Source organism: Corythoichthys intestinalis, chromosome 1, assembly GCF_030265065.1.
Source record: "Corythoichthys intestinalis isolate RoL2023-P3 chromosome 1, ASM3026506v1, whole genome shotgun sequence".
Classification (NCBI taxonomy): domain Eukaryota; kingdom Metazoa; phylum Chordata; class Actinopteri; order Syngnathiformes; family Syngnathidae; genus Corythoichthys; species Corythoichthys intestinalis.
In genome coordinates this window covers 1,847,084-1,872,989 of record NC_080395.1, presented here as the reverse complement: position 1 = coordinate 1,872,989, position 25,906 = coordinate 1,847,084, and the positions used below count along the sequence as shown (strand labels likewise).

Here is a 25,906-nt window from a genome sequence, read left to right as displayed (position 1 = left end):
ATGGGGAATGATTGGAATTGAATCGGGAGCAAAAAAAAAAAGCAATCTGATCGGGAAATATCGGGATCGGCAGATACTCAAACTACAAGATCGGGATCGGATCGGGAGCAAAAAAACATGATCAGAACAACCCTAGTTGTACGTTTTTGTTTGTGCTGTGAAAAGTTTTGTTTGTGCTGCTATCATTTTTAGCGCTGCAAAGATCAATCAATTAACTTGAAGTATTCGATTAGAAAAAAAGCTTAAAATCCAATTTTGCTGCTTCGAGGACTCGTTTAATTAGAGTGGCGTTGTAATGGTTTGTTTCGAAAGTGTTTGCATTGAGTTTTATTGCTTTCGGTGGATACGCTGCCTTCTAGTGTTAACAATGAATATGACATAACTCATCTAACATGGCTGGATCCAGCAGCTCCCTGTTAAGACTAAAATAAGGTACGTTTTTGTTTGTGCTGTAGAAAATGTGTTTTTTTTTTGCGCTGCGCTGCTATCATTTTTAGTGCTGCAATGATCAATCGATTAACTTGAACGATTCGATTAGAAAAAAGCTTAGAATACAATTTTGCTGTTTCGAGGACTCGTTTAATTGCAGTGGCGTAGTAATGGTTTGTTTTGAAAGTGTTTGCATTGAGGTTTTTTTTTTTTTTTTGTATTGTTTGGGTGGATACACTGCCCTCTAGTGGTAACCGTGAATATGACATGACTTATCTAATATGGTTGGATCCAGCTGCTCCCTGTCAAGACCAACAAAAGGTTGTACGTTTTTGTTTTTGCTGTAAAAAATTTTGTTCGTGCTGCTATCATTTTTAGCGCTGCAACAATCAATCGATTAACTTGAACTATTCCATTAGTAAAAAACTTTGAATACAATTTTGCTGCTTTGTGGATTCGAATATTTAGAGTGGCGTTGTAATCAGGGTTGTTCCGATCATGTCTTTTTGCTCCCGATCCGATCCTGATCGTTTTAGTTTGAGTATCTGCCGATCCCGATATTTCCCGATCCGATTGCTTTTTTTTGGTCCCGATTCAATTCCAATCATTCCCGATATTTTTTCCCGATCATATACATTTTGGCAATATATTAAGAAAAAAATGAATAAAACTCGGACGAATATATACATTCAACATACAGTACATAAGTACTGTATTTGTGTATTATGACAATAAATCCTCAAGATGGTATTTACATTATTAACATTCTTACTGTGAGAGGGATCCACGGATAGAAAGACATGTGACTTTGTATATTGTGACTAAATACTGCCAATTAGTGTATTTGTTGAGCTTTCAGTAAATGATACTGTAGCCATTCCCAAATGCATGATGGGAAGTGGAACCATGACTATGGGTAGTGGCACCAATTGATATATATTCTCTGCGTTGGGAAATAACATAAGGTGTTAAGAAAAAGATCAATTGCTACCTTGCTTCCCCACATTGCTTCCCATGATATTTCTAGTCGTAGGGAGAGGCATTGTAAGGGTTTGGCCAATTAATAAAAGGCTCCAAAGGCTGCCAAAATTCACCCTACTCATTTTACGCTGCCTCTTATCTCTCTATATGGATAAAACGGCGCCATTACAGATTGAGCGCGACAATGCGTGAGTGGGTCGTTCAGCGCATGCATTAATTGCGTTAGATATTTTAATGTGATACATTTAAAAAAATTTTAAAAATCACCGCTGTTATCGGGATAAATTTGATAACCCTAACTTAAGCCTAAACTAAAGACTCTGGATGAGTGTAACATATTATGTCTGTAACGTTAAATACAATTAGAAAACGATTTAATTATAAAATATATCTTTATATTATAAAAAAGGCTTTTTTTTTTTTTTTTGCCGATTCCGATACTTTGAAAATGATGTGATCGGGCCCGATCGATCGGGACATCTCTAGTTTTAATGGTTTGTTTTGAAAGTGTTTGCATTGGATCCAGCTGCTCCCTGTTAAGACCAACATAAGGTTGTATGTTTTTATGTGTGCTGTAAAAAGTGTCATTTGCACATTTGGACGTTATCGGGATATGAGTTCAAAAGTCATTATCAGATTTAAGACTTTAATTACATTTTGTGTGTTCGAAACTATCTGCAGTCAAATTAGTTTGAAGTGGCATTAAAAAGCATTAAATGGGATTTACCGATACCTGTAGAAACCCTATATTGTAACTTGTCATCCTATTTTGGATGGAATTTAATTTCTTGTTCCACTGAAACAACATTTTGTTTTTTACAGTTTGATTGAAAGCGTATTCATTTTTTGTATTGAAGTACTAAGTTGGAGACAAAAGTACACGATCACTCGTATTGGAATAAGGACGGCGGCGACCTTGTGCGCAAAATCTTGCCTGTCTGGAAACACACTATTGATCACAAAACAGCACTTTGTGTGTGTGTGCGCGGCTAGTTGCGTGTGTGAGTATGCAAGCACATCAGTTTTTTTCTATTTTTTTTATGAGCTTAATAAATCACCTTTGTTGTCAATCAAGCGGCGGAGAATAATTGGATGCGGCTCAGGCCCGGCGTGATGGATTATAAATCATTCCAGATTAAATTAAAAGATAATGCGCAAACTTAATGGTTTGTGTTTTGCATTCTAAATTGCCTCCGAGCGCCTGGACTTTATTGCCTTTTTTTTTTTTGTGGTTCTTTTCCCCCATAACGTTGCATTTTTTTTTTTTTTTTTTTTAATTTTATTGCTCGCAATCTCCGCTCGGATGCCTCTATTTCCACATTGCTATATATATGAATGTAATATACGCAGATGATTGCATGTTTGATTAGATGGTGATAATCTGTTGGCCTGATTGGAAGTAAAGAAGGCGAGCTCAGACCTCTGCCGAGGCGCAGAAATCCTCATCGGCTCTTTCGGTGCCATTGACAATGATAGACGTCCAATTGCGTAGCGTCGAATCACCATTCTGTGGTGAATTTACAGACAAGACTGAAAAAGCAGTTTTTGCTCTTGCACTCCTCTTTAAAGGGATCCTCTATTTTTAAGACAAGTAATTCTTAGAAGATAAATGTTAATATGAGTTATAATAATTTCATATTAAAACCCCTCTTAATGTTTTTGTTTTAATAAAATGTGTAAAATTATTTTAAGGAGGGATTGGGATGCCGATCGATCGGGTTCGATCACGTCATTTTCAAAGTATCGGAATCGGCATAAAAATATTGGCATGCCATGCCTTTTACCTTTTTATGCCTTACCATGCCTTTTTTAAAAATATATATATATATATATATTAGGGCTGTCAAACGATTAAGATTTTTAATCGATTTAATTACAGCTTAAAAATTAATTAATCGTAATTAATCGCAATTCAAACCATCTATAAAATATGCCATATTATTCTGTAAATTATATATATATTCTGTAAAATAAATTGTTGGAATGGAAAGATAAGACACAAGATGGATATATACGTTCAACATACGGTACATAAAGACTGTAGTGGGCATTTCACTCTACTGTCATTTAAATCTGTCTATGCTGTCCTCACTCCGAAGCGTCTACTTTTTCCAAAGCTAGACAGCTAGTGAACGACGCCTTAATAATTAGACTTCTTCCTTTTTCATCTGATTTATTAATAAAATGGCCTCGACCATTGTCCTCTTTAGACCGTCGTAAAACTACAAAAAGTACAAAAGCATTGCATTAGCAACAACGTTAGCTTAGCACGCTATACAGGTTCACTAAACATAAACAAAAAGCGTCTCATACAAAAAATATACCATTTCGCTTACTAACATAATATGTACATTCTTTACAACAAACATACTTACGGACAAATCTTGTCCAAGGATCATATAAGCACAACATTATCAGCAATAATGAACTGGCAAGGAAACAATAAACCATGTCGACCACAAGAGTTCGCTGTTGGACAGCATAAAAAGCCTTGCTGTAAAACTTACCAAAAGGCAGAATACTTTCTGAGCGGGACATGTGCGTTAATTGCGTCAAATATTTTAACGTGATTAATTAAAAAACTGAATTACCGCGCGTTAACGCGATAATTTTGACAGCCCTAATATATATATATAAATAAATAAATATATATATATATATATATATATATATATATACATATACGTATATATTAATTAAATCGTTTTCTAATTGTATTTAACGTTACAGACATAATATGTTACACTCATCCAGATTCTTTAGTTTAGGCTTAAGTTAGGGTTATCAAATTCATCCCGGTAACGGCAGCAAATAATTTATTAAAAAATATGTTACGTTAAAATATTTAACGCAATTAATGTATGCGCTGCACGACCCTCTCGCTCATTGTCGAGCTCAATCTGTAATGATGCCGTTTTACCTATATAGAGAGATAAAAGGCAGCGCAAAATGAGTAGAGTGAATTTTGGCAGCCTTTGGAGCCTTTTTTAATTGCCTAAAGCCTTGCAATCCCTCTCCCTATGATTAGAAATATCATGGGAAGCAATTTATCTTTGTCTTAACACCTTAAGTTATTTCCCAACGCAGAGAAGATATATCCATTGGTAGCACGACGCACAGTCGTGTTTCCACTTCCCTCTGCATTTGGGATGGCCACAGTATCATTTGCTGAATGCTCAACAAATACACTAGATGGCAATATTTAGTCACAATGTACAAAGTCACAAGTCTTTCTATCCGTGGATCCCTCTCACAGAAAGAATGTTAAAATCGTAAATGCCATCTTGAGGATTTATTGTCTTTATAAACAAATACAGTGTATGTTGAAGGTATATATTCGTCCAAGTTTCATTCATTTTTTTCTAAATGGATTGCCAAAATGTATATGATCGGGAAAAATTATCAGGAATGATTGGAAGTGAATCGGGAGCAACAAAAAGGCAATCGGATAGGGAAATATCGCGATCGGTAGATACTCAAACTAAAACGATCGGGATCGGATCGGGAGCAAAAAAACATGATCGGAACAACCCTAATTTTAAGTGAGTCATTCAGTCATTAAGTCGCCATTCTTGTTATGTCGCAATGCGTGATATCACCGGGCCCGTTGCCGAAATTACAGCGTGTCACTCGTTAGCTTTCCCAACATTTCGTCGGTTCTACCCTTCCTATTTGAACCAGATCTGAAAAGTGAAGAGCAGGACAGCACTGTCGGTCGTTCACAAGCTTCAGGAAAAAATGTGTGCAGCAAATACCTGATAAGACAAAAGTTGGGCAAAACTGGTGATGCGAGAGTGTATGCTGTTTGGAACTCCAGTTGGGAGCGAGAATGTATTATTAGCAGGTTAGGTAATAGGTTTTATTAGCAGATATCCAAGGTAAGCATATTGCATTTTCAAACTTATCGCAATATAATTATGTAGATTGTTAGCATCCAGAGCTGTCGTGTGCTTAACATACAGTACAGGCCAAAGACCTTGTGTAATCCATGTCTTGTACATTGTAACGCGTGGTAGCTAGGATACATGTATTAAAGTACCAAAAAGGGGAGAAGCTTCCACTTATGCACATTTATTCACAAAAAATAATATTTCCACCTTGACCACTCTTCACTCGGGAGCTCAACAGTACGCAAACACGCGTTCCCTGACGAACTCCAACATTGTTGTAAGGTCCAAGTCAGAGTCACTGTCATCACTGTAGCGTGCCATAGTGCTTTAATTATTTAGAATGATTTGGGGAAAACTCCCACAAAGAAAAGTCAACAAAAAAGATGGCAATAGTAATCCAAATCCGCGGATTTTACTCACTCGAAGATGCAGGAATTAGACTGATCCCATGGCAATGTCGCAGCCGCGATCATGCCGTCGAATCCACAAAATAGACTGATCCGAAAAGCCGCTGTGGGACTGATGAATCAAAAAAATGGACGGATCCGAAAGCAATATTGCAGACGCGGTGGGACCGTCAGATCCAGAAAATAGACCGATCCCTTACTTGACTGAGAATCCAGGAAAAATGTTCGGGCGCCAGTTGTAACGCGTGGTGGATAAGATACGTGCATACAGGGACCAAAAAGGGGAGAAGCTTCCACTTATGCACATTTATTCACTAAAAATAATAATTCCACCTTGACCACTCACTTTACTCCCCTTGTTTCCATTAGACTGGAAATTGCATCCAAAAGCAGCACATCGTGGCATTTTACTTTACGAGTTTAGGCAGCAATAAGCAATTGTTGAACACGCTACACATTTGGAAAGATCCCAATGACGTCATCACTGCGAGCCTGCAAACCATGGCGCCAACTAACTGTCAAAATATGGACTAAATATTATAAAACATTGCCATCGAGTTTTATGTGTTTCTGATAACATATTCTAGTACAAGAGAACAATCATGGTTTATTAGAGTCTACATGTATTTAAGTTAGAGGATCACTTTAAAAGAAATTGCTGTATTTTAAGCCAAAACACCTGTTGGCAGAGAACACTCAGGTGACTTGAAGTTCCGCTCTGGGACCACCAATTTAGCCAACTTTCAAAATTGTCTGATATGCATGTGTGATACATCATTGGAAAGCTTAAAATCTCAATTTTCTGGGGGAAGAAAATTGTTGAGCCGGAGGGCATTTAAAAAAAACACAAAAAAAAACATTTAAACAGGAAAACCCTATCTGGAGGTGAGAGCACGCGAGACCAGAATTACAGACGCCATGACTTTGACGAGATATTATCGCATACCTACTTTGTTTCGATCAAAAAACTCCATGTAGCATGTATCACTGTGTGTCAGGACACAGCTGTGAATGGCCACAGTTGGATTTTTGGGGGATTTTATGGATGAAACATGGTGATATAACAAGGGTTGTGATGCAGAAATCGCAGACATAAAGGAGTGGTCGAGATTTCCTTTTTATATATTTACCCTTTTCAACATTTTTTTTCAACTTTTTTTGTTTGTTTGGATCAATTATTTATCATCTAACATATCCGAGAAAATGCGACAGTAACAAAAAAAAAAATACAACTAAGCGATAGTTATGAGGTAGATATCCATGACTTTTTTACAGACGCCATTTTTTTCATTGTGACATAATTTGTTTAAAGGTTTAAAATATGTGAGTGAATCATTTTTTTAAGTCTTTTTTTTTTTTTTTTTAAACGAAATATGAGACATCAATGAATGATTCTAAGCTAAAAACGACAAACATTTTGAATAATAAATATAATTAATTACCTTTGTTTTATGGCTGGGTTGAAACAAAAGCGCTTGCGTGACGTCTGTAAACGTGGGTTTTCAGGGTAAAATGGACAAATTAAAAATAGTTTGGGGGCTTAATGTGCCATGAATCTGCTATGGCAGCATATAGACATATTGTTCTATCAAACACAACAGTTGTTTTAGCTTAAAATACAACAGTTTCTTTTAAAGAGGAGTGCAAGAGCAGAAACTGCTTTTTCAGTCTTGTCTGTGTTTTCCGCCTGTGTGTTTGATAGAACAATATGTCTATATGCTGCCTTAGCAGATTCATGGCGCATTAAGCTCCCAAACTATTTTTAATTTGTCCGTTTTACTCTGAAAACCCCCGTTCACAGACGTCGCGCAACCGCTTTTGTTTCAACCCAGCCATAAAACGAAGGTAATTCATTATATTTATTCTTCAAAATGTCTGTTGTTTTTAGCCTAGAATCATTAATTGATGTCTCATATTTCGTTTAAAACAAAAAAAAAATTTTAAAGACTTTAAAAACTTATTCACTCACATATTTTTAACTTTTAAAGAAATTATGTCACAATGAAAAAAATGGCGTCTGTAAAAAATTCCTGGATTTCTACCTCATAACTATCGCTTAACACTAGAAGTCCCAGAGAATTCTGGTACTCCTACAAGTCCCAAGCAATGACCGATATGGCTTCTCCCACGGAAAACCCAGAGGTGGCCAAAATGACCCAAGTGCTTTAGAATTGGCAAGTCGTTGTGCGACAGACAACAGCCGTTGATATGGAAATGCAACCACTACACATACATTAACTTCAGACACAATGACTACAATTAATGCTCCATGCCCTTGATTCAATCCTTCTAAACTATAGACACAATTCCTGCTTTACGTTCAAATTGCAGTTCTAAGACCCCCCCCCTCCCCCCCCTTCAAAACAACGTACACATTTGGGCTATTTTTTTTTCTGTCGTTGTGTGTGGAGTATAGGAGAAGTGAGTTAAAAAAGGTAAAACGTGTCAAACGACATAAATGTAATTAAATAAATGTAGCTTGACTTGAACTGACACAAACGTTTGGGCCGCAAACCAACACGATGTATGTCTAGTGGTTGTTTTTACAAATGAATGGTTGCTGTCTGTCGGACAACGACTTGCTAGTTCAAAAGCACGTCTGGATTTTTTTCAGAGGCGAGGCCAAATCGGCCATTGCTCGGGAATATTAGGAGTATTTGTCTCGGGAAAGTCACGTGAGTGTTTTCCGCCATATAGGATTATGACTAGTAGACGTTCAATCCATATTAAGTGGGAGGGATGGCAGAGAATGAACAAATGGACATTAGGGACATAATATTATCAACTTTTTAGGATGCTAAAATTGTCCCCACCAACTTTTAAGCAACTTTATTTGCATTATAAAATGAGTGCAGATGTAAACTGTAGGTACTTTAAATTATCTTCCCATATTTTGGAAGTATGGAATTGACCTACCATTGTTAAGTGAATTACTTTTATTATGTTCAGGATCGCCGGAATCACGCCGGCCAAACCAATAACCCGGCCAAAAGGCCAAACTCCGCGAGTTCACCTTAGTCTTAACACCTAAAGAAAATTTCAACGACCCCGAAAAATTTTCCGTTCGCCCGTAAACGCCGATTTTTCACTGATTTTTTTGAAAAACTTTTTTTTATAATTTCTCTAGTCCTACAATTTTTGACCAAATCACATGATTTGGACATCAAAAATTCCAGTACAGTGTGGGGCATAAAAGTTGAATACAGAATTTGGGGAAAAAATTGCCAAAAACTTTCCCATTCATTGTTAATGGGATACAACGTTCAAGTTTCCCATTCACTTCCAATGGAATTTCCAATGGAATTTACATTGCATTGCATCGATGCCATTGCATCGTTGCATCTATTGATGCCAATGTACTTGGATTCTATTGATGTCTATGTAAGTCGATGGCATTGACGGCCATGGACGTCCAAATTTCCCATTCATTTCCAGTGGCATTAACTATGCATTGAGGCCAATTTAGACAGATGCCATATATCAATTCTATTGATGCTAAATACTTGGATTTCATTGACGCAAATGTAAGTCGATGCCATTGACGGCCATGGACGTCCAAATTTCCCATTCATTTTCAATGGCAAAAAAAAACAATGTCCCCAAATCAACAGGAAATGACCAGATATCAATAGGACGTGTCCACCAAATGTCCCCAAATGACCTGATATGACCAGGACACGCCCCTAAATGACCTGATATGACCAGGACACGCACCCCAAATGTCCCCAAATGACCTGATATGACCAGGACACGCTCCCCAGATGTCCCCAAATGACCTGATATGACAAGGTCACGCCCCCCAAATGTCCCCAAATGACCTGATATGACTAGGACACAACCCCCAGATGTCCCCAAATGACCTGATATGACCAGGTCACGCCCCCAAATGTCCCTAAATGACCTGATATGACCAGGACATGCCCCCAAATGTCCCCATATTACCTGATATGACCAGGACGCACCCCTAAATGTTCCCAAATGACCTGATATGACCAGGACACGCCTCCGAAATGTCCCCATATGACCTGATATGACTAGGACACAACCCACAGATGTCCCCAAATGACCTGATATGAGCAGAACACGCCCCTAAATGTCCCCTAAGGACCTGATATGACCAGGACACGCCCCCCAAATGTCCCCAAATTACCTGACATGACCAGGACACGCCCCCCAAATGTCCCTAAATGACCTGATATGACCAGGACACGCCCCCAAATGTCCCCAAAGGACCTGATATGACCAGGACACGCCCCCCAAATGTCCCCAAATGACCTGATATGACCAGAACATGCCCCCCAAATGACCTGATATGACCAGGACACGCGGGGCTAAGATCTGGATCTCCACACAGCAAAGACCCAGAGTAATTTCTCCAGAAATTGCAGTTTCTAGTTTTGTTATGTTTTCAGTTTGAGCTGTTTTCAGCCTGCTATGTTGATAATTGTTATGTTTGTTTACCGCTTTTCGTTTTACTGCGAAGAAAGAGGAAGTGACGATCAGCCCGCCATGAAACTGTAGTCTCGTCCGCCATTTTGTCTCTGGTGAGTTTTGTTTTGTGATGCATTTTTTGGGGGGCTGCCGGAAGCATAGAGCTTAGCTCGGTGTCTAGCTCCAAAGTCTTGGCAATGACAGTAGAATGACGTATAATACATGTTTTGGATAGTTATTTTGAGACTTGGGTGGATATTAGGGGTTCTTAGAGGGTTAATTCCGTTTTACGTGGAAATTCAGTTTACGTCGCCAGCATAGGAACGGAACTCGTCCGTAACCTGAGCACTACCTGTATACTTTTTACAACTCCATGACACCAAAATCTTTAGCTTTTGCAGAAAGAAAGAAAAAGGATACTAAAACAGCTGAACTTCATTGACAAGCACTGACGACAAGACTTAGTATGACTTCACTATATCGACTCTTGTACTGTGATAATCCTGAAAATACAATCTTGTGGCACAGAGACGCACAGACAGCTAATTTGCCAAATGACAACGATTGGATGTTATCGATTGTCCTGTTCAATTAGGTTCATTTACATGAGCTCGGGACGGAGCGGGAGAGAAGTCCTGCGCTGAACATTAGAAGATCTTGTCAAGTGGCAGTTGACAGTTATTGTTGGGAAGCTTTGCAAAGTGGTTATTGTACTCGTTGGCTGCCATTGACGGCTCTAGATGTCCTAAATATTCCTTCGCCCCTCACAATCCAAATGGATTAGACATCTAGCGCCGTCAATGGCTCGGAAAGATGAATGTTAACATTCAGTCTTTATAGTAGAAAATAATTGGATGTTTATCATTGTCAAAATGAGTTCACGTTAAGAAAAAACAGCAGCTTTAAAATGTTGTTTTGGGCTATAACCAGAGTGTATTTCATGTTTTCCCCATATTTTATTTTAATAATATGATTTGTTGATGTATTCATAATCCTAGAAAAAATATTAATGATAAGAAAAAATAAACAGGAAATTTGGAGTTTTTTTTTTTTGTTTGTTTCAGCTTGAAAGCTTAATGTGGTCCTTAAACATTATATATACTGTGTGTATGTATATATATACCATAATTTCTGGACTATAAGGCGCACTTGACTATAAGCCGCCAGCCACCAAATTTGACATGAAAACGGCACTTGTTCATCGATAAGCCGCACTGGACTATAAGCCGCAGTTGTCCTCATTGTATTATGGGATATTTACACCAAAAGATATTAACTGGTAACACTTCATTTGACAAAGGCATTATGAGACTGTCATGAAACCAAATGAACCACCTTGAAGCTTTGAACCAATTGGCTGCAAAGCCTTATTGTTTCAAAAATCTTCATTTGGCCGTCACTGCTCCCTTGCGGGAGACAGTCAACCTCTGCTGCCACCTGCTGTCAACACTGTTGTCATCCAACATTCCTCCTAGCATGCATTGCGGCACTACAGATGTAAATAACAATCAAAATTCATGTTCTGTGCCAATTATTTTTCAGTTACTGTTCCAGTTGTTTCATTAATTCCTCGCTATTGTATTTGGTAACATTTTCTTGGATAGTGGTGCCATAATACTGTCATAATTATTACATGACACTGTCATAAGCATTTTTGAATGCTTATAATAGATGTCGGTTAGTGTCATCCAGCAAATTATCTCACTTTTGAATGGACGTAAAAGATCTGAGCTGGACATATATGGAGTTAGTGACATAATATGCCACATGACACATATTGACATCTGTCATAAGCATTCAGTAATGCCCATGATAGTGTCATGTCATAATTATGACGTTCTTATGACAGTCTTATGATGCCGCTGTCAAATAAAGTGTTACCTATTAACCCAAATAAATCATCAAATAAGCCGCACTGGACTATAAGCCACAGGATTCAAAATGAGGGAAAAAAGTAGCGGCTTATAATCCAAAAATTAGGGTATATATATATATATATATATATATATATATATATATATATATATATATATATATATATATATATATATATATATATATATATATATATATATATATATATATATGTGTGTGTGTACAGTGGGGAGAACAAGTATTTGATACACTGTCAATGGGATTTGTGTAAAATTGCTTCAAAAAGTCTCTTGCACTTATATTCCAAACCCAACAGGAAATCGGGTATTTTGGATTAAATATTGAAAAACATGCCATTTTTGTCAAAAACCAGGGTGCACGTTTGAGACCATTGCACAAAGGCAGTTAGTTGGATCCTCCTCAAAATTGGTGAGACTCTTTATGAGACATATGAGATGTTAAATTATCAAAATGGTGAGTTTTCATTCACGGTCCTGTCCTGGGCGGAGTACCAAAGTCGGGCTTATTTGGGGATTAGGGTTAGGGTTAAGGGTTAGGGGTGAGTAATAACTCCACGATATTAAACACCAAATTCAGAAAATGACTAATAACTCTCCGATACAATGTTCAATCTTTTTCATATTTGGCATGTACGTGATGTATCCCAGCCTGAACTCGACTTCATTGAAATATCACCCATTCGGCCTGGCGCCCCCTGCTGGAAACAGGAAATGTCCTTTTTTACGAGACCGACTCCTCCTGGAAGGAAAAAAAAACCCTAATGAGCCCCAAAAAAAACCATTGAAAAGAAATTGGAGAAATTATTATCATTATTATTATTATTGTTATTTTTAGGTGGTTGATATGTCTTATTTTCTTGTATTATTCTTTTTTCATGGCAAATGAAAAGGACCCTTGTTTTTTTGACATGATGTTGATGCGTAGGCCAAATGTATTTAGCATCCAAAAAAAAAAAAAATCACTGAAAAGAAATTGGAGAAATCGATAGGTTCCCTGACAAGAAATTGGAGAAATCGATACGCTCGCCCTCGGGCCCGTTGAGTCCTGTTAGCAGGGCTAGTTAAAATATGAAACCTCTAAATGTTTGGGGGGTTTTAGTTAAAGCGGGCACTCTATTTTCATCTGTGTGATTTTGACAAAGATGAGATCATATTTGATGTTGATTTTATGCGGCAATGTGAGAAATTCCAAAAGGTTCAGATACTTTTTATACCACTGTATATAGTATAATTTTTATTTTTATTCATTCCATATACGCAATGATCACATTTTGGGTCATGTGAGCCACATTTTACTTAAATCGCTTGGTCTTTATGGGGTTTAGTTTTGGTTTTTCACTTGCTCTATAAAGGGTCAATTAATTCAAAATATTTTTTTTTAAAAAGTAATCTGGCTCGTTTACATTTTTATATCTTTTCTTATAAATGCTCTGACTTATTTATAACTGCATGTCCGTTTTAAAACTCCAATAAGCAAACAATTGTGTGATTTTATGTTTGTGTGCATTAAGCGCTCGCCAACCAAGTTGTTTCATTTTTTTGAAGTCTCGACTCACAATGGCAAACCGTAAGCAGCTCACTCCTCCCCGCAGATAAAAGTCATCCTTCGCTCAACATGACACTTTCTCTATTAATTAAAACAGAGCCTGCATGCTGACCTAGGTGTGTGTTCGTGGGCGTGTGTGTGTGTTGCGCCGCAATTATCCCAGTGTCCGAGGTCACGGTGTTGTGAAGCTCGTAACGTGGAAGCCGGCCAGCAGCCTTGGAGATCCACTTTGAGTGTGTGTGTGTGCGTGGGTACATTCGCGCTCGACCTCAGAGTTGACTTTGTTCCAAGACAGGCATCCCGCTTCATGATTTTTCTCCTTTTCAAATATATTTCTCATAGAAAACATTTGGAAACAGCACTGATGAAAGCACAGGTGTCAAACTGGCGGACGGCGGACTAGATCTGACCCGCCACACAGCCGCAAAGCCCGAATCGTTCGACCGATCGACACCGTTCAAATATCGAAACGACCGGAATTTTCACGCGACACAGGAAATTTTTCAAACGACTTGGAAAAATTTTCTGTTCGCCCGTAAACACTGATTTTTTGAGAATAAAAAAAAAAAAAAGGCCAAAATGTATTTAGTCCTACAATTGTGTTTTCAGTTGGATATTGGGCGCTCTCTGGTGTTCCTTGTGTTGGAACAGGGCGTCCAGCCATTTGTTCTGGACTGTCCTGGAGAACTGATTGCGAGAGTTGGTGGTGCAGACATGGGCTTGTCAGCGTCAATCTTGCTCAGTCATTTCCAGTTTGGCTTCCGTTATAAGATGGCATCATGTATCTCTTATGCCCTATGTTCTGCTTGTTTTCATTAAACTATGGTATAAGTGCTATTTATTATATATTGAGTGTGTTAGAGGAATACAAACAGTCGATCGGTAAATACGAGAAACGATACTATTCCCTGATTGATTATACTAAGTGTGTTAGAATAATGCAAACAGTTAGACGGTTCCTACGAGAAAAGGTACTATCGCCTTCATTCCTGGGATCATTAAAAAATGACGGCGGTCTCGGAATATAGCCTTAGCAAGTTTTGAAAAAATCAAGTCCCTCTCAGCGTTCCTGTTAAAGGGCTTTTAAAACAATTAGGCTACGTTCATACTACAGGTCTTAATGCACGAATCCGATTTTTTGTCATATCCGTTTTTTTGGCGTGCCCGTTCAGACTGCCTTTATCCATTGAGACCGTTCAAGTATTACGCATGCGCACTAATTCGCAGTCCGACACCCGCTAAGCAAGAAGACCCGCATGCGCAGAACCATCAAAACAAATGACAGACGTCATCCGTCATTCCAGTGATATCATATTTTGCTTTTCAAAAGGTGGACACAAATAACAGACGTAAATAATCCCCGTTTAGGCAAATATTCAAAGTTTATATGGATCGATAGCATCCACGCACTGTCCGTGCACGTAACACACATACGGGCAGTTTGTCCCGACTCTCGGCCGTGGAGGCAATGTTGAAATATTGCTCACTTGGAACAGAGCGAAAACTGAGCATTCTCAGGCTTATCCTCAACCCATTTTTATTTTTTATGACTGTTGTCAAGCTCAGCTCTTCCTCAAAAGCCGTGTTCACTGCAAGCTAGGCGCTAATAACGCACAGGTGCATCGCTACGGTAACGACTCTCTCGCTATTTGATGACGTAATTGCTGCATTAAATCCGATTTGCGGGACTGGACAGTACAGACCGCCGCGACAGTCTGGAAAAATGTGGCCCAGATCGGATTTAGACCACATACGAAAGTGACCCAGATCGGATTTGAAATGGTTCCGTTCTATGCGACTTGTCACGTTCAGACCGTCAAGTTAATGCCTCACTCGAGTCGGAAAAACGCGAAAAAATCGGATTCGTGCATTAAGACCTGTAGTATGAACGTAGCCTTAGATACCACTTTAAGGAGTTTTTGCGGGGTCAAAACCTTGGTGGTGTCTGGTCCCGTGGCTATAGGAATCAGCTCACAGTGCCCTCCTTTGCGTCTGGCATAATCCCATCCAGTACAGGTGTATTAAGAACGATTTGTGCATGATCAATTACACAGGCTACCAATCAAGTGAGTCCTGACGTTAGGAAGAAATCAGAAATAAAGTGAGTAGAATTTGGAATTTTAATATAATCAATCAGGGAATAGTATTGCTTATCGTATAACTGTTTGACTGTTTTTATTACACTAACACACACAATAAAAAATAAATAGCACTTAGCAGGATAATCAGACTATAGGGCATAAGAGATACATGACGCCTCTTTATCACGGAAGCCCAACGTGTGCGTCATTATTTTTGACCAAAGAATGTTTTAAAAAAAAAAATCTCTAATTGTCCCAAAATTAACAGGAACCAACCTAAATTATGCAGGAGGTGACCTTGGATTGCCCCAAAATCAGATGAAAGTGAGGCAATATAAATAAAAAATAATCCAAAACGTAAAATTAACAAGGTCGTGACCCACAATGAACTCATTGCCTGACAAATCCAATTCTTTTAAAATAGACTGTAAATGCTTATCTTTCAGTGCTATAGATGGCGCTAGACGTCAAATTCACCTTGACTGAACAAATACTCATTAGCCCTTCTCAGTCAAAACGGATTTTCGTCTAGCACCAACAACGGCAGCCAAGGAGTTCGCAAAGAAAATGCAAAATTAAATTCGGCCCGTAACAACAAATATCTGGAAAAACAAAATAACTGAGTACCGATACTGTTATGCTGCATTAGCGAAGCACAAAAAGGACATTGACGCCTTGGCGGAGGTCAACGTGAATCTCCCGGCGCGGCGTCGATAATTTTTCCCCATCCAAACAGTCGTTCGGCCGTCACCCGAGCAGCTGTTTGTCGACAAACCGACGCGTTAAATGACTCGCGCTCGTCATTTCAGTTCAGCCGCCAGTTTGTTTTGACGGCAGGTGTGCGCCGATCGGTCGCCACGTTCGGCCTTGACGGCCTCGCGCACGTCCGGGTAAACAGCTGCTCGCGCACAGATGGCTCGTAGCGTAGCGCGTCGCATCCGCCAAAATGTCGAGTCGATGATGTTTAGCTTTCCCTTTTCGGCAAAAAAATGATCATCTGTTATGCTTATGGATCAGAAATTATCTTGTGATGTTGTTTCATCCCTTTAGTGCAGGGGTCCCTAACTATGGCCTGCTGGCCGAATACGGTCCCCTCCACATTTGGTCCGGCCCCCTGAACAATTTTTTTTTTTTTTTTAATTGTGTTATTTATTTGCTGGCTTTTTTCTGTGAAGAACCAAGAGAGGGTTATCTGGTTATTATCTATTTAATTAATAGTGTTATTATTATATTATATTATATTGTAAATATTATATAATTAAATATAAAAAATATAATTATTATAATTATATAAATAAATATATTACATTATATTATATTGTAAATATTATATAAATAAATATAAAAAATACAATTATTATAATTATATAGATAAATATATTATATTGTAAATATTATATAAATAAATATAAAAAATACAATTATTATAATTATATAAATAAATATAAAAACATTAGCTAAAAATGTATTAGCTAATGTTTAAGTAACATTACAATAATTAATATCATTGCTTATCTAACATTTATTAATATTAGGGCTGTCAAACGATTAAAATTTTTAATCGAGTTAATCACAGCTAAAAAATTAATTAATCGTAATTCATCGCAATTCAAAACTCTAAAATATGCCATATTTTTCTGTAAATTATTATTGTTGGAATGGAAAGAAGACACAAGACGGATGTATACATTCAACATACTGTACATAAATACTGTATTTGTTTATTATAACAGTAAATCAACAAGATGGCATTAACATTATTAACATTCTGTTAAAGCGATGCATGGATAGAAAGACTTGTAGTTCTTAAAGTACAAGTTATAGAAATTTTATATTAAAACCCCTCTTAATGTGTTTGTTTTAATAAAATTTGTAAAATTTTCAAACAAAAAATAAACTAGTAGCCCGCCATTGTTGATGTCAATAATTACTTACACAATGCTCATGGGTGCTGAAGCCTATAAAATCAGTCGCACCCAAGCGCCAGCAGAGGGCGGCAAAACTCCACAAAACACAATTAACATGTGGGCATTTCACTGTACTGTAATTTAAATCTGTCTGAGCGGGGCATGTGCGTTAATTGCGTCAAATATTTTAACGTGATCAATTTAAAAAATGAATTACCGCCCGTTAACGCGAAAATTTTGACAGCCCTAGTTAAAATAACGCATTTAACGCATGCGCGGAACGACCCACTCACGCATTGCCGCAAACCGACTACAATGTAGCCGTTATATGTATATCGAGAGCTCAGAGGCGGAGACAAGCGAGTGAAGTGGCATTCATTGGGGCCACGCTACTTATTGGCATATGTTTTGGCATCTTTTCCACAACAATTATAACTATTGTGGCTAGCGACGTGGGGAAGAATGACAGGAGATGACCTTTTTCTTAACACCCTGTATTGAACACAACGCAGAGAAGATATACCATATGCAGCCACCACTGACAGTCATGGTTGCCCAACTTCCCATCATGCATTTGGGCGGAACAGTCGCTACAGTATCATTTACTGAAAGCACAACAGAAATAATATTCCTATCTCTAGAAAAACGTGTAGTTCTTAAAAGATAAATGTTAGTACAAGTTATAGAAATTTTATATCAAAACCCCTCTTAATGTTTTGGTTTTAATAAAATTTGTAAAATTTTCAAACAAAAAAACTAGTAGCCGCCATTGTTGATGTCAATAATTACTTACACAATGCTCATGGTGCTGAAACCCATAAAATCAGTCGCACCCAAGCGCCAGCAGAGGGCGACAAAAGACCAAAAAACACAAGTAACAAGTGGACATGACACTGTGCTGTCATTTTAATCTGTTTGAGATGGGCATGTGCGTTAAATGCATCAAATATTTTAATTTAAAAAAATAATTACCGTCCGTTAACGCGATAATTTTGAAAGTCCTAATTACATTATTTTATATTATACTAGAAACTGCAATTTTGGGAGAAATTACTTCTGGTCTTTACCATGTGGAGATACAGATCTTAGCCCCAGCCTAGGTTGGTTTGGGGACAATTCAGGGACAATATTAGGTCACTTCCTGTCTATTTGGGGACATTTATGGGGCCTGGGATTATCATATCAGGTCATTTGGGAACATTTGGGAGGCGTGGCCTATTCATATCAGGTCATTTTGGAACACTTAGGGGGCGTGGCCTGATCATATCAGGTCATTTGGGAACATTTAGGGGGCGTCGCCTGATCGTATAAGGTCATTTGGGAACATTTGGGGCGTGGCCTGATCATATCAGGTCATTTGGGGGCGTGTCCTATTGATATCTGGTTATTTCCCGTTGATTTGGGGACATTGTTTTTTTTTTGCGATTGAAAATGAATGGGAACAAATTTGGACGTTCATAGCCGTAAATGGCATCCACGTACATTGGCATCTATAGAATGGACAAACATGCCCGTCAATGGCATTAAACACTGTGAAGAATCCAGAAAGGGTTATTTGATTGTGGCTTTTCTTAAAAACAATAAATTTTACATTTCGGCACTCTTGCAATCGTCACACTTTTTCTGTTACAAACTGACCTAGCCCCTGATCAGAGAAGGGAAAAGTTAAGTGGCCCTCACAAGGAAAAGTTTGGGGACCCCTGCTTTAATGGATTCCCACGTTCATCGCTTTCATTCGTCATGATTTTTTTGTGGCGTTCTTCTTAAACGGGAGGGATTTAAATCTAAACCGAAAGCCCGGATCGCACGCTCGCTCGCTAGCCGGCTGGTCCGCCGGCTAAACTGTAAATAATAACGCCAAAGTTTTTCTAATCTCTGGTAATTGAAGCAAATGGCTTTTTGCGCAGCGGCGGCGGCACGGAGATTTGTCGCACGTAACATTCATTTTTATTTACGAGGCGGGCTGAGCGGCGTAATGAGTGAGGAGGCACGCTTAATTGAAACGGCGAGGGTGTCTGTTCGAGACGGCATTAGAGGAGGCCCGCGTATTAATTGACAGACAGGAAGTGCCGTCTCCGAGGTTGATACAAGTAATTTATTACTTCTGAAACCGGCGCCGCCGCCGCAACGTGCTTCATTAATTTCAAATTTAGTTTTAATTTCAAGCTGTTGCCCCTTGAGAGGAAGAAGAAGACAGTGGCGAGTTATCTTTGAGCACCCCTATCCATCCTTGGTTCGCTTGCCGTTAATGTTCTACAATGCAGAACAAAGACTGCAGTACAACAAACGGAGGGACGGAGTGACAGGTAGTACTCGGTGAAAAGAATAGGACGAAGTAAAAACATTCAGAATCATAGGCGGAGTTTGACTTTTGGGACGGGGGGGGGGGGGGGGGGCAACATGTTAATGACCCCGATACGCAGTGTCAGCACTAAAATAACTTACAAGACTATTTATAATAATAAGTTGACAATGAGCGTTTTTTGTTTACGATCATTCTTGAGAGGAATTCTATTTATTCAATTTTTTATTTTTTTCGGTGCTATCATCAGGTAGATGTATTTCCGGTTGACACCATGTGGGGGGCTTGTTGACCAGGGAAAGAGGGGCATGGTGGTGGGGGAGTCTATAAACTAAGTGATTGAAAGGGGTTGAGTGTACACAAATTATCTGTTATCTAGAACCCAGTAATCGTGTGAATCCATTGTGAGTGTAAGCCCGTTGGCGACCGACCCTACATCAGCAATCCTTGCACCGTTACCCCCTCCCAGCCAGCCCAGGGAGGGAGGGCGGGCGGGGGTGGGGCGGTTTGAGCGCAGCCCGTCCCTCCTTGAGGGGGAATTCTAAATCAGGCTGCTTAGGCAATACTTTTCGGCATTTCGCCATGATCGTCAACCATTGAATATGGTACGCCCGCTGGTGTCGTGCCAATGTAGTTACCCCAGTCAAAAATGGGACACCCTGGGCGGAGGCATATGGAGGTAGATTTGTGTCTTTATTATCCAATCAAAAAAAAAAAAAAAGTTGCTTCAATAAAAAAAAAAAAGTTCAATCAAAATATATATTTTCAACCAAAAAAAAAGTTGCTTCAATCAAAGAAAATGTTTTGAATGCAAAAATAAATTTGAAACTCAAAAAACTAAAAAAAAAAAAATGCATGTGAAAGCTGCATTGATTAATTATTAAAAAATTTTTTGATTGAAGTCAAGTTTTTTTGGATTGAAGCAACTTTTTGATTGAAGTAATGTTGATTTGTGTTCGGGCCACATTTTGGCTAGGGCGTTTTTCTCATTATTATTCAATCAAAAAAATAAGTTGCTTTTTTCAACCAAAAAAAAAGTTGCTTCAATCAAAGAAAATGTTTTGAATGCAAAAATAAATTTGAAACTCAAAAAACTAAAAAAAAAAAATGCATGTGAAAGCTGCATTGATTAATTTTTAAAATTTTTTGATTGAAGTCAAGTTTATTTGGATTGAAGCAACTTTTTGATTGAAGTAATGTTGATTTGTGTCCGGGCCACATTTTGGCTAGGGCGTTTTTCTCATTATTATTCAATCAAAAAAATAAGTTGCTTTTTTCAACCCCAAAAAAAGTTGCTTCAATCAAAGAAAATGTTTTGAATGCAAAAAATAAATTTGAAACTCAAAAAACTAAAAAAAAAAAAAATGCATGTGAAAGCTGCATTGATTAATTTTTAAAATTTTTTTGATTGAAGTCAAGTTTTTTTGGATTGAAGCAACTTTTTGATTGAAGTAATGTTGATTTGTGTTCGGGCCACATTTTGGCTAGGGCGTTTTTCTCATTATTATTCAATCAAAAAAATAAGTTGCTTTTTTCAACCAAAAAAAAAGTTGCTTCAATCAAAGAAAATGTTTTGAATGCAAAAATAAATTTGAAACTCAAAAAACTAAAAAAAAAAATGCATGTGAAAGCTGCATTGATTAATTTTTAAAAATGTTTTGATTGAAGTCAAGTTTTTTTTGGATTGAAGCAACTTTTTGATTGAAGTAATGTTGATTTGTGTTCGGGCCACATTTTGGCTAGGGCGTTTTTCTCATTATTATTCAATCAAAAAAATAAGTTGCTTTTTTCAACCAAAAAAAAAAAGTTGCTTCAATCAAAGAAAATGTTTTTAATGCAAAAATAAATTTGAAACTCAAAAAACTAAAAAAAAAAAAAAAAATGCATGTGAAAGCTGCATTGATTAATTTTTTAAAAAAATTTTTGATTGAAGTCAAGTTTTTTTGGATTGAAGCAACTTTTTGATTGAAGTGATGTTGATTTGTGTTCGGGCCACATTTTGGCTAGGGCATTTTTCTCATTATTATTCAATCAAAAAAATAAGTTGCTTTTTTCAACCAAAAAATATATACATTTTCAAAAATCACTTCAATCAAAAAATGAAAAATTTCAATCATAGAAAAAAGTTTTTGAATGCATTTGAACACATAAATTTTCATTAAAAGTTTTCTTTGATTGAAGCAATCCTTTTTGTGTTTGGGCCATATTATGATTAGGACATTTGTGTCTAAACCATTCAATCCCCCAAAACGTTGTTTCAATCAAAAAAAAATATATTTTTTCAATCAAAGAAAAAAAACATTATATATATATATATATATATATATATATATACATTTTTTTTAAAATTAATTTTATGCAAAGCAAATGACTGTCAAAGGTGCTCAAAAAATATTTTCTACCCATTATAACAATATGTTTTTTTTTTCATTTCATTCATTTTTGTTGCAGTTTTATTGCTTTACAACTTTATATATGTACATACATGCAAAAATGGGACGAAGTAAAAACATTTAGAATCATAGGCGAGTTTGACCCCGAAACGCAGTGTCAGCATTAAAATAACTTACAAGAATATTTATAATAATAAGTTGAGAATGAGCATTTTTTGTTTCCCATAATTCTTGAGGGTAATTCTAAATCAGGCTGCTTAGGCGATACTTTTCGCCATGATCGCCAACCATTGAATATGGTACGCCCGCCAGTGTCGTGCCAATGTAGTTACCCCAGTCAAAAATCGTATCCCCTGGGTGGAGCCATATGGAGGTAGATTTGTGTCTTTATTATTCAATCAAAAATAGTTGCTACAATTAAAAAAAAAAAACTCAATCAAAATATATATGTTCAACCAAAAAAAAAGTCGCTTCAATCAAAGAAAATGTTTTTGAATGCAAAAATAAATTTGAAACACAAAAAACTAAAAAAATGCATGTGAAAGCTTTAATGATTAATTTTTTTTTTTTTTTTTTTTTTTGATTGAAGTCTTTTTTTTTTTTTTTTTATTGAAGCAACTTTTTGATCGAAGTAATGTTAATTTGTGTTCGGGCCACATTTTGGCTAGGGCGTTTTTTTCATTATTATTCAATTAAAAAAAATATACAGTACATTTTCAAAAATCACTTCAATCAAAAAATGAAAAATTTCAACCATAGAAAAAACTTTTTGAATGCGAAAAAATATTTGAGATTGAAAAATTTGCATTTGAAGACATAATTACACACAATTTTCATTGAAACGTTTTCTTTGATTGAAGCAATCCTTTTTGTGTTTGGGCCATATTATGATTAGGACATTTGTGTCTAAATCATTCAATCCCCCAAAAATGTGCTTCAATCAAAAAAAATATATATATATTTTCAATCAAAGAAAAAATCATTTTAAAAATATTTTTTCTCATATATACAGTATATATATATTTTTTTTATTATCGCGTTAACGGGCGTTAATTAATTTTTTAAATTAATCACGTTAAAATATTTGACGCAATTAACGCACTAGGCCCGCTCAGACAGATTTAAATGTCAGTACAGTGAAAGGCCAACTTGTTAATTGTGTTTTATGGAGTTTTTCCGCCCTCTGCTGGCGCTTGGGTGTGACTTGCATATGTTATGTGGCGTAATGTCGCCCTCTGCTGGCGATTCAGTGCAGCTGATTATTTGGGTTTCGGCGCGCTTTTCTGACGTGATGATATGTCGACGCGAACTCACACTAATAGACAATGCTATTCAGACCAGCTAACGTCCGCATCCAGTATTCAGTGGCAGTTCTCATAGCCCCATCACAATGTTTGTGTCTAATACATGCATCGCTTGTGAGTTATAGTCCTCCTTTGTTAATATTCATGAGAATTAGATAGTTATTGTTGATGTGTATTTGAATTTGTTCACATATATGGTGAAATGCAGTTACATTGTTAGATGCTTGTGAGCTAATTGGCTAGTGCTACTGCTCAAATGGACACGTGTGTGTACATTTGATGTTATTTTGTGATTTATGCAAGTTATTGACACATTGCCTTGTTATTTTCAGTTTTACAAAAATACAAGAAACGTGCTCCTGTCAAAAAGAGATGACTTCAGTAAAGCCCATGCAACTTGGCCACACCGTCTGATTTCTTTTTGGAACTTATGTTCGCTATCTGTCAATTTGTGTACTCACACACATTGAGGACAGAATAGGGCTACTAGTTTAGTTTTTGATTGAAAAGTTTACAAATTGTATTAAAACAAAAACATTAAGAGGCGTTTTAATATAACATTTCTATAACTTGTACTAATATTCATCTTTTAAGAATTACAAGTCTTTCTATCCATGGATCACTTTAACAGAATGTTAATAATGTTAATGCCATCTTGTTGATTTATTGTTATAATAAACAAATACAGTCCTTATGTACCGTATGTTGAATGTATATATCCATCTTGTCTTATCTTTCCATTTCAACAATAATTTACAGAAAAATATGGCATATTTTATAGATGGTTTGAATTGCGATTAATTGCGATTAATTACGATTAATTTTTAAGCTGTAATTAACTCGATTAAAAATTTTAATCGTTTGACAGCCCTAATATACATATATATATATATATATATATATATATATATATATATATATATATAAGTACTCGGGGGAAAAAATAGGACGAAGTAAAAACATTTAGAATCATAGGCGAGTTTGACCCCGAAACCCAGTGTCAGCATTAAAATAACTTACAAGAATATTTATAATAATAAGCTGACAATAAGCGTTTTTTGTTTCCCATAATTCTTGAGGGGAATTCTAAATCAGGCTGCTTAGGCAATACTTTTCGCCATGATGGTCAACCATTGAATATGGTACGCCCGCCGGTGTCGTGCCAATGTAGTTACCCCAGTCAAAAATCGTATTCCCTGGGGGGAGCCATATGGAGGTAGATTTGTGTCTTTATTATTCAATCCAAAAAAAAGTTACTTCAATAAAAAAAAAAAAAGTTGCTTCAATCAAAATATATATTTTTAATTTAAAAAAGTTGCTTCAATCATAAAAAAAAAAAAAAATGTGTTTGAGTGCAAAACAAATTTGAAAGTCAAAAAAATGCATGTGAAAACTATTTTTCTTTGAATTATTTTTTGGGGGGATTTAAGCAACTTTTTTGATTGAAGCAATGTTGATTTGTGTCTAGGCCACATTTTTGTCTTTATTATCCAATAAAAAAAAAAAACAACTTGCTTCAAAAAATATAAATTTTGAAAAAGAAAAATCACTTCAATCAAAATAAGAAAAAATTCAATCATAGAAAACGTTTTTCCATGCAAAAAAATTTTTGAGATTGAAAAATATGCATTTGAACACTTAATTTTTCATTGAAAAAGTTTTATTTGATTGAAGCAATCCTTTTTGTGTTTTGGCCATATTATGGGTATAACATTTGTGTCTAAATCATTCAATCCCCCCAAAAAGTCAATCAAAAATATTTTCAATCAAAGAAAAACATCGTTTGTCTTGATGAAGGCCTACACGGCCAAAACATGTCGGCATTTTGTTAATTTGTACAAAGCCATCACTGAAAAAAGGCTTTTTATTTTTGTACTTCTTGAGTGTCTCGGTCTTTTGAATTATTAAAGAAAAAAAAAACATTTGAAAAATAAAATTGCTCTCACCTATTTTTTTTTTTTTTTTTTTTGTGAAAATTATATGCAAAGTAAATGATCTGTTAGAATTTTTTTTTTGACCCATTATAAAAAAATATATGTTTTTGTTCATTTCATTCATTTTTGTTTCAGTTTTATTACTTTACAACTTTTATACATACATAAATACATACATTAATACATATACATATATATATTAGGGCTGTCAAACGATTAACATTTTTAATCGAGTTAATTACAGCTTAAAAATTAATTAATCGTAATTAATCGCAATTAATTGCAATTCAAACCATCTATAAATTATGCCATATTTTTCTGTAAATTATTTTGGGAATGGAAAGATAAGACACAAGATGGATATATACATTCAACATACGGTACATAAGGACTGTATTTGTTTATT

The 25,906-nt window shown here is 36.5% G+C and overlaps 1 protein-coding gene across 1 annotated transcript in view; it reads left to right on the top strand.

Moving 5' to 3' along the window:
* The window catches only part of tshz3b (teashirt zinc finger homeobox 3b), a 108,342-nt gene that overhangs the window by 73,070 nt on the left and 9,366 nt on the right, over positions 1-25,906 (top strand). The gene's annotated exons all lie outside the window — the stretch shown is intronic.